The sequence below is a fragment of the Mauremys mutica genome, chromosome 4, assembly GCF_020497125.1.
Source record: "Mauremys mutica isolate MM-2020 ecotype Southern chromosome 4, ASM2049712v1, whole genome shotgun sequence".
Taxonomy (NCBI): domain Eukaryota; kingdom Metazoa; phylum Chordata; order Testudines; family Geoemydidae; genus Mauremys; species Mauremys mutica.
Genome location: NC_059075.1, coordinates 13,679,202 through 13,689,621, shown reverse-complemented (window position 1 = coordinate 13,689,621; position 10,420 = coordinate 13,679,202).

Here is a 10,420-nt window from a genome sequence, read left to right as displayed (position 1 = left end):
TTAAAGTAAAAATGTACACATTTTTAAAATAAACTTGTTTGTCAATTATCATATATGGTTTTGTGAGTGAGTGTTTTAGTCAAGTTTGCAAACTGAAGTGTCGAAGAAAAACTAAGTTCTCGCTTTTTGTTTGGGTGCAGCAAAACCAAATACTTTATTTATTTCTCTAGTGAACACAAGAGGGAGAGAGTGTCAGGAACTGGGTTGCCCCTTGTCCCGGACGGATCTCTCTCAATTAGTAAACAATCATAGCAATTTTTATACCTTTTTTACAGACAGTGGCTAGCAAACCTGGAGACAGTAAAAGTAAACATTTGCATTTGTTTATACATAAGCCTATTCGCTATCTTATTTGTCTGCAATACTAGAACAGAAAACAAGACTGCAATTCACAAGGTCGTAACGACTCTTCACACAATTCTCTCTGTACCACATATCTCACAGCATGCAGGGTCACATCTTAACTTCTGCTATATTAGCTAACATACATTAAGATCCCTTCAAACCTTTATTAATTAATTCTTGGCCTCCACACTCCCCCCTTTTGTACTTCCAGTACAACAAACACCTCAAATCTCAATTTGCATTAAACCAAGGATTTCAGAGTCTACAGGAGACATGTCAACCTTAGGGGTTTTCATGGGATGTAATGACAACGCATGATTAGCATGAACATGAAAAGTAGTATTACTATCATTACGTCCTTTACAACAACAACAACAATAACATAATCCCACAGCAACTAACAACACTACAAACAATAACATCCCCATAGGAATAAAATAATGGGGTTGTCGTACAGTCTTGGTAACAAAGCACAATACATCAAACTTAGTACATAAAGTAGACACTCTATAAGCTGTATGAAAGGCATTCTGCTCGGCATGATATATATTCTGAAGCATGTGAATTTGCCCTTGCAACTCAGAGATTCTGCGAACCTCTGGCAACAAGGAAAGCAAATTCTGAAACCGATCAGGTACTATTCTAGTCCAATTAAAATATACCTGAAATCTAAGAGCTACATGTAACATTCTATCTGCAGGCCAGTAAATGATATGATTGCCTGCAGCAGTGGTAAGATTAATATGTATATCTCGTAATGTGGTGGTATTAACGTACACACAGCTATCATTAGCCTGAAAAAGTGGGTGTCCTGTAAGGGTAGTTCCTTGACCTCTACCCTCCCAGCAAATATTGTCATAAACAGTGACAACTTCTCCTGGCTCCAGTTTCCGTATACACTGAAGCTGTGGTGGTTCCAACGGCCAAAATGTCCATAAATTCCCTAACCCCATCCAAATATCAGCTGTAATCCCAGGAGCACTAACTAAAAATCGATTAGGAGAATCAGGTGGCCTGACCTCCCAGATATCTCGGTGAATTACCCAATCCCACATGCATCCTCCCCATGGACCCGGCAGGATTCGGTATGTGGGAGCCCACACCCCCTTAACCGGTCCATATGCTTGGAAGGAGCACTGTGAACGTCCACACTTCCATCCAGAAAGTCTCCAAGTATGTCTCCATGGCCACAGATCAGATGGTACTCCTGACGTGTCTGTAAGGGCAGTGGGCCAAGCTTGGTGCACCAGATCATTCCGAATGGCCATCAGCTGGTCATTCAGGAAATCCTGAATTTCCGAACATGCTAGATCCCACTGCAATGCCTTCCCAGCCTCAGTGATATTCAGTACCATCTCTCTCAATAAATTCTGGGTCAGAGAACTAAGGGCGGAAATGACATGTAACTCACCCACTCCGGTTTGCACTTGGGTGAGCTGTGCCCCAGAAATCAGGCCAGGATATGAGGAACCCCTTCCCATACCTCTCCCACGACCTCGTCCCCGTCCTCTTCTCATTCCCCCACGACCCCTGTTCTGAAAAGTTGTAACTGTAAAGCCAGAAGTTTTGTTTCACTACTTTCTTTCCTCTGGTCTATGCAAGCAGTACAATGATTGGCAACTGTCACCAATTCGGAAAGGGGTTTAGTTTGCCAGCCAATACAAATAGTTCTTAATGGTTGCTGAACTTTTGGCAAGAGTCCCTGAACAAAAGCAGCTCCTACCGCTTCCCTGGCATTATCAGCTGGATCAGTAATGCCCGAATGCTGTTCAAAGACCTTTGTTAGTCGATCAAGATAATCAGCAGGGGATTCTCCCTTATTTTGTTTACAATTCGCAATTTTAGTCCAATCTGTTTTCTTAGGACAAACTTCTGAAATAGAGGTCAAGAGACGATTCCTAGCCTCTGTCAAATCATCCCCAATACCAGGGTCGGCATCAGGCCAAGCTGCCTGTCTGTTAAGCCGTTGCTGAACTTCAGCTGGCAGTACAGCTCGTAAAAGTTGATTAATATCTGCCCAAGATGGATTATAGCACTGAATCACTGTCTGGAGCTCTTCTCTAAACTTTACTGGCTCCTCCCTGATTTTAGGAAATTCTTTCACCAAGTTTCTAAGATCGCCAGGTGTCCAAGGGGCATGTACCTTAACTAACCCCCCTACAGCTCCAGCTCCAGGCAAGTCTCTTAAAGGAGCCTGGAGTGCCTGTGTCGTGCTTCTAAGAAAGTAGCCGGCATTATTATCAGCAGAGGCAGGGTTAACCGGACTACTGGTGTCAGTCAGTAGGGAAGAAGATAATTCCTCCGAAGAAGGAGAATGAACAACTTGTGCAGTTGATATTTGCGGCGGCGAGACAACCACTGCCTGCACAGTCCGAGAAGGGGGGGCCGTGGGAGGAACCGGCTGCGGCTGTGGAATGCTGCTAAAAAAATCCACTATGTCTTCTGCAGTCTCCTCCTCACTTTCAGGCTTAACTAATTGAGGATAAAGAGAAGCAGAGGGCTGCACTGGAGCAGGAAGACATTTGGATGTCTTACATTTAAGTTTTAAATCCTGTACTTCAGTTTTTAATTTCTCCTGGGAGTCCTTCAGACTCCGCACCCGAGACTCATGGAGTCTCTTTGTTGCTTCCTCCCACCAAGACAGAAACTGCTCACACTGCGCAGCAGAGGCGTGTGATTTAAGGGTTTCTCTGAGGTATGTAAGTTTATCTAACTCAAAGGTACCTTCTAATGGGCATTGTTTAAATGAATTTTCACGCGTGTACAGATTCCAATCATTTAAATACCTGCAGGTTTTAGGACCATAATGTACGTACATGTAATATGCTGGGGTACCCTTAGGGGGTAAAGTGGAAAGTTTAGACTGTTCCCCCCCCATTTTCCAGTCACACCAACTGAGGGGGTCCCTGTCCGCGCTAGCGGATCAGAATCTAAGGATCTCTCCCTACAGGGTACTCACATACAGGAGAGACTCACAAGAAAGACTACGACCCTCTTACACCTCCTTTCAGCAAAGAGCGTCGGCTAGTCTCTGGGAGATAAAGCCGCGTACTCTAATTGCTTCCAGGGAGACGATCAGATTGTCAGTAGCCCACACAGAAGGGAAAGGGGAGGGAAGATGGGTTCACACACTCCTAGACCCAGGCAGCTTCCTCGCCGGACTATGCCAAGCTGAGTCAGCCCACCGTGGGTCGGATCTCCTAAAGATCCACTAGTTACCGGGCTTGCGTTAGAGCAGTCCTGATCATTAGCTTCCGCTTCACAGGGCAGTCTGGGCGTCTTCTGATAACGATCACTCACACTGGTGTACACACACACACACACCAAGGCCTCTTTTCCTCTTTTTAACCCTTTTTTAACCTTTTTATCCCTTTTTAAATTTTTTTTTTTTTTAACCAAGATGCATCGTTACCTGGTCCGGACCAATACCATGAGGCGGTATGACAACCCCTCTTGAGGCGGTAAAAACCCCTCAGCACCGGTGCATTCTAATGCATTTACCTATGCATTACCTGTTGGCCAACTCAGCAGTTCCTAGTACTGCTATAAACTAACCTTATTGGGGCCTCTCCCCAATACCACTCTGCATTTGATCCTGCTGCACAGTCAATAAGTTCAGATGGCGTGAGCCCAGCAGAAACAGACGTCCCCCACAGACAGTCCTCCTCCGATACCCCAATAGAGATTTCAAAAGGTCTCTTACCTCTATTGTGGCGCCATGGGGTTCGAAGGGGAACGATCTGTAGCAGCCGTCTGTGTGTCCGTGGGCGTTGCCATCCCGGACGAGCCCCCAAATTGTCGAAGAAAAACTAAGTTCTCGCTTTTTGTTTGGGTGCAGCAAAACCAAATACTTTATTTATTTCTCTAGTGAACACAAGAGGGAGAGAGTGTCAGGAACTGGGTTGCCCCTTGTCCCGGACGGATCTCTCTCAATTAGTAAACAATCATAGCAATTTTTATACCTTTTTTACAGACAGTGGCTAGCAAACCTGGAGACAGTAAAAGTAAACATTTGCATTTGTTTATACATAAGCCTATTCGCTATCTTATTTGTCTGCAATACTAGAACAGAAAACAAGACTGCAATTCACAAGGTCGTAACGACTCTTCACACAATTCTCTCTGTACCACATATCTCACAGCATGCAGGGTCACATCTTAACTTCTGCTATATTAGCTAACATACATTAAGATCCCTTCAAACCTTTATTAATTAATTCTTGGCCTCCACAGAAGTAATTCTGTAATTAGAGTATTTGGTATTTTGGCCTGAATGCTCAAAAGGCGTTAGGTGCCTAAATCCCAGTTTTGGGACCCCTGTGATGCATTAAACACCCACTTAAACCCCAGAGCAATTCAGAAACCCAGGGAAGACAGGCATTTGGCCACCTAAGTTGTGTGTGAAGCTTGATGATTATTTAAGTATTTATCCACGGTGGAACAGTCGTTGGGCCAGAAAGAGAGAGAATGATTGTTAGGGTACCCACCTGTGAGGTGGACACCCAGGGTACAGTTATCCTGCTCCAAACACACTTTCATTATTACTTACGGGGAACACTTGTGGGTAGAAAGCTTTGGAATATGCTACAGCCAGAAAGTCTCCCAAGTCCAATATTGGCCACATTTAGAAAGCCTTGCAAAACGCACCTATTTGTCTAATTGACTCTTGGTTTCCTCTGTCATCTAGTCTGTCAATGTCATCCTTGTCTCTATCCTTTTAAAGTTGCGTCCCTGGAAGTGGAGGAGACAGGGTTGGTGTTATAGAGTATTAGCTACATACATGGGAATGTAGGAAGCTTATTTGGGAAATCGGAAAATGAAGATGCGTTTACATTTTCCTTTCCGTCAGAGTCGTCGTCTCATGAATATGGGGATGGAAAAGCAATGTACAGTGCTCTCAGACATGGGTATGTCTACGCTGCAATTAGACATCCGTGGCTGGCCTGTGACAGCTGATTGGGCTCCCAGGGTTCAGGCTGCAGAGCTGTTTAATTGCGGTGCAGACGTTCCAGCTCGTGCTGCAGACAGATCTGGGACCCTCCCACCTCGCAGGATCTTAGAGCCCAGCCACCAGCCCAAACCTGGACATCTACACTGCAGTTGAACATCCCCTTAGTCCGAGCCAGCTGGCACGGGCCAGCTGTGACATACTCTATGATGAAAAGCACCATATAAATGCCTGTAATGAATACTATAGGCCAAATTCTCTGCAGGTGTAAATTGGTATAACTCCATTGACTTCCATGAAGCTGTGCCAATTTACACCCACCGGGGACCTAACTATATTTCAGTTGTTTTTTTAACGCTCAGCCGCTGTCTGAGGTTTTACTTCGTGCCCATATATACTATAGAGTAACGTTATCCTGTTACCCACCCGCTGCTGCCAGGAGGAAAACCCTGCATGCCTCTCAGTCATCTTTGTCACAGAAAAATACCCACAGAAATATGTCAGTCTTCTGGTATTTCAACCATAAATGCCACAAGAATAATTTTCCATGATATTTACTTCAAAAGGAGTTTTTACTGTCCAGAAGAGGCTTCCACTTAGTACAAGGATGTCTGTATCCATCATTAAAAAAAAATTTAAGATGAGAAAGGAGTTAATGGGAAAACCATGCAAAAAATAACTTTCTCCATCCTTCAGCAATGAGCAAATTGAGTTATTTGTCCACAATAAGCCCCTTAAAACAGGGGAGCCCAAACTTTTCCTCTTGCACCCGCCCCCACCAGTAATGGAATGTGTCCCCACCTCCCCGAGCCGAGGGCGGAGTCTCAGCCAGGCTGTGGGCTGGGAGCCAGGAGTGGAGCCACAGCCAGGGGGCAGGGGCTGGGGGCCGGTGGTAGAGAGTGGGTCTGGCAGCTGCACAGCGGCCAAGAGCGGGGGCTGGGGGTCAGGAGCAGAGCTGGGACTGCATCTGCATCTGGAGAGTGGGAGCAGGGGTGGGGCTGGCACAGAACTGGAGGCAGAGTGGAGCTGGTGGTGCTCCCCTCCCCCCAGGTGTGCCCCACAGTTTGGGGACCACTGCCTTAAAAGGCTGAAGTTTGTCAAGGGACATCACCTTAAAGTTGGGAATTCATTGTCATTATTTATTTATATGGTGGCATTGTCAAGAGGGCAGGGGCGGCTCTAGGTATTTTGCCACCCCAAGCACGGCAGGCAGGCTGCCTTCGGCGGCTTGCCTGCGGGAGGTCCCCGGTCCCGCGGATTCGGCGTCAGCCTGCGGGAGGTCCGCCGAAGCCGCGGGACCAGGGACCCTCCACAGGCATGCCGCCGAAGGCAACCTGCCTGCCGCCCTCGTGGCGACCAGCAGAGCGCCCTCCTTGGCTTGCCGCCCCAAGCACGCGCTTGGCGTGCTGGTGTCTGGAGCCGCCCCTGCAAGAGGGTCTGATAAGGGGCAAAGGCCCCAGGCAATAAAGATAGTCTCTGCCCCATGGATCTTAGAAACTGTATAAACAAGGCACAACATGTGCATAAAGCAAACAAATGACGGGAGGACAAGTTGGATCATAAAGGATGAATTTCAAAGATAAGAGAACTGGGAAGTCTCTGTGCTGCAGTCAAGCAATCTCCTCCTTGTATATAGCATTTACTTTGCTGTAATGCTGTTATATTATGGTGCACTGCACAGTGGATACAAAATTGGATGCTCACAAAATTGTTTTCGCTCAAAATGTAGCTTTCCCAGATAGCAGCCGCAGTTCGCCTTAAGTCATTTCATGATTGACGTTCAAACAATACAAAATGCATTACATTAATATTCTTCACTACAAAGTTTTTGTGATAATTAAAAAATGCTTAAAAATAAATACAGGAGCACCAGGGAAAACTTTAGCACTGACACATGAGAACATAGTTTGCTTACTTTCAAATAATAGTGTTAGAATTCACAACTGGTTCATTGCCACATTTATTTTTTAATGACAATGACCAGTCACTATTTTGAGAAAAATTCTCCCCCTGGATTCATGTTGTGGTTCTCTGTCACATAATTATTCACTCATTTCATGTGTGAAATGCCCATCAACAGGAGATCTGCGATTGGAACAAGGGATACAGCACTGCGCTTTAATCCAAAATGGTGATTGGAGAGAATGTTAATTGTTGTTAGTGGTTTTTGTTGCCATTATCTGTTGAGAATATTTTAAAATGCAAAAATACGACCTGACACTTTACGATATTAATCAGCTAATTAAAAGGCTGTTTTCAGTTTTAGCTGTTTAAGGCCTGATCCATTACAATCAATGGAAATTCTGCACGTGCACTGCTGGCAAGATCAATCTCCTAGTAAGGAGAGCTTTTGTTCCAGAACTTCTCTCAAGAATTTGAACATAAGTAAGACTTAGCTACATGTGAGAAGTAAAGTAGCATCTGAATCGGAATCCTTCCCAGGCATGACCAAGGCTCCACTATCCCTGTCTATCTTGGGCTGCTGTTTGCATGACCTATAGTTGTTCAGGCCCATACGTTTTCTTTTGCTGAGTAGTGTTCAATGGAGGAATTCTTTTGATTGGCACCTTTTGCATGTCCTTCCAGCAGCACAATGGTATGCCTGCCATGGCAGATTCTCTGACTTCATTCTTAACACATCCCCAATTTTTCCATTGTCTTTTCTGGATAACTTTAGAGATAATGGACTATTGACCCTCTGACAAATCTTGGTATTTGCTATAAATACATTCCATTTCACACTGTGACCCAAGAACCTTTCAATTCCAGCTGGCAAGGGGAGGTGCTGAGTGAGTGAGTGAGTACAGGAATCTCATGGGTCTGGTGTGTACATTCTAGTTCACCAAAGTGTGTCTTGTGAGGTCTTGAATACAAGCCTGTCTCTTATGGGAATCAATATTCTTGTGCAATGTATGTACAAATATTATATAAGGAGTTATAAATATATACTGAAAATATGGTCTTAAAGTCTGTAGGAACTGGTGAAAAGCAAAGGTGAAGAACAGGTATTTCTATCAGACGAGGCATTTTCTGCATCTATCTGTTTACATGTACATTGGCTCATTCAGAGTGCACTTCCTATTACCATTCTGCCCTGAATGCAATTAAAGGCTTGTCAGAAGTTAGGAAAGAATCGAACAGGAAGAGCAAAACAGCAGGTGCAAGAGCCTTACCTGGACGTGCACGTCAGAGGTTTGCTTAGAAGGCATGGAAGACTCCCAGGCACCCTTCAATGGGGAAGTAAAAAGGATGGAGTTTTGCTTATGAGAAAGGGGTCAACCAGGCTTGGTTGAAAATGCTGAAAAGAACTTTGGCAACGATAAAACTTCTGTAGACAGAAGGTTTAGCTGTTAGTTGTTTGGTCTCTAAAAAGTTTTATGCTTTTGTTTTACATGTAACCATTTGTTTCCAATACTCTGACCCACTCTTATTGGAATCTCTGCTCTTTGATGATAAATTTATTCTTGTTTTCATTATGAATCTATCTAAGTGCTGTGGTGTTAAGCAAAATGGTGGTTTTGCACTGAATCTTACAAGCTGGTGTGTGTTGTTCCTTTGGGGACAGTGGGCCTGATAATTCAGGCACAGACAATACTACCTAACACTAAGGGCAGGTAGTGGTGAGGTACCCTACAACTGTGGGTAGCTCCAGGGAGCATCACAAATACCTGGTACTTTTCCTGAGACATTTACTTTCAAAGAGACAAGGCGGGTGAGGTACTATCGTTTATTAGACCAACTTCTGTGCATGAAAGAGACAAGCTTTTGAACTTTCCCCCACAGATATTGGTCCAATAAAATATATTACTTCACTGCCTTGTCGCTAGTATCTTGGGACCAACACAGCTACATCAGCACTGAAATTTACTTTCAAGGGCATTTCGGGCTAGAGGCACCTAAGCCCCTTTGTGAATAACTGCAACTTTAGGCACCTAAGTCCAACTTTTAGGTGGCACTGGCATTCACAAAACCTCGCTAAGCTGCAGCCTGAAGTCCCTACATTTTGGCAGCTGGGTTTGTGCACAGTTGCCTCAGTTCTGCCACCGTCCAGTGCATAACCCCCCCATGGCAGAGATTGATTAAGGTTTCCTGGGGCCCTGGGACAGAGCAAATGGGGAGCTCTCCCCACCTCTTTCTGCCCCTTCCCTGGGGCCACTCCCGTTCCATCCAGCATCCCCCGATTCTGCCACCCCTGCCCTGCCGCCCCAGGACTGGAGAAGCTCTGTCCCAAGGCCACCACCCGGGGTCTCAGCGGGGAGGGAGAGTTCCTCCAGTCCCAGGGATGCAGCAGGGGTTTGGGGCTCCCCTACCACCCTCCCAGGGAACCAGGGTTGGGGTGCTGGCAGTGGTTTGAGCATTGGCCTGCTAAACCCAGGGTTGTGAGTTCAATCCTTGAGGGGGCCACTTAGGGATCTGGAGCAAAATCAGTACTTGGTCCTGCTAGTGAAGGCAGGGGGCTGGACTCAATGACCTTTCAGGGTCCCGTGCAGGGGCTTCCCCTGCCCCACCCACCTGGTAGCCAAGACTTCGGGCTTCCGCTGGTGGTGGTGGATTTTTTCAGGACCCCCACAGTTGACCGGTGTCCCAGGTATGGGCCCCATCGACCCAGGGGCTAATCCGCCACTTCCCCAATTCTCAAACTAAGCATTGTCCCACCTATCCTGCTTTTGGGGCCCCATCTGGGGCTGTGGGCACACTTGCAGCCATTCCAAGTACACCAGAGGAGGAGGCAGTGCCCCTTCTGGCTTTAGAGCACATGTCTAGCTTCAATACCTTTTGCTGCCCGATGTAGAGCACCGATTTGAACGTGGGTCTCCCACGTCTTCAGTGGGTGCCCTATCCCCTGGGCTATGGGGCATTCTGGCACAAGCCTCTCAATCTCTCCTGTGGAAGCAGTTCCCCTGTGTATAAACACTGAAATATTCATTGGGCCCCATGTGTATGAATGCCTAGGGAACAGTACTCACTTGGGAGGTTGAACACTCAAGTTAATATCCCTGTCCTACATCAGGTAGGGGAGAACTCAACCCAGGTCTCCCTGTTCCTGGGGCTAGTGTTAGCCAGTAGGCTAAAGGGGGCACCACCACCACCCTCATAAAGGGCTGACCTGCTATAGGTGCCTAACTT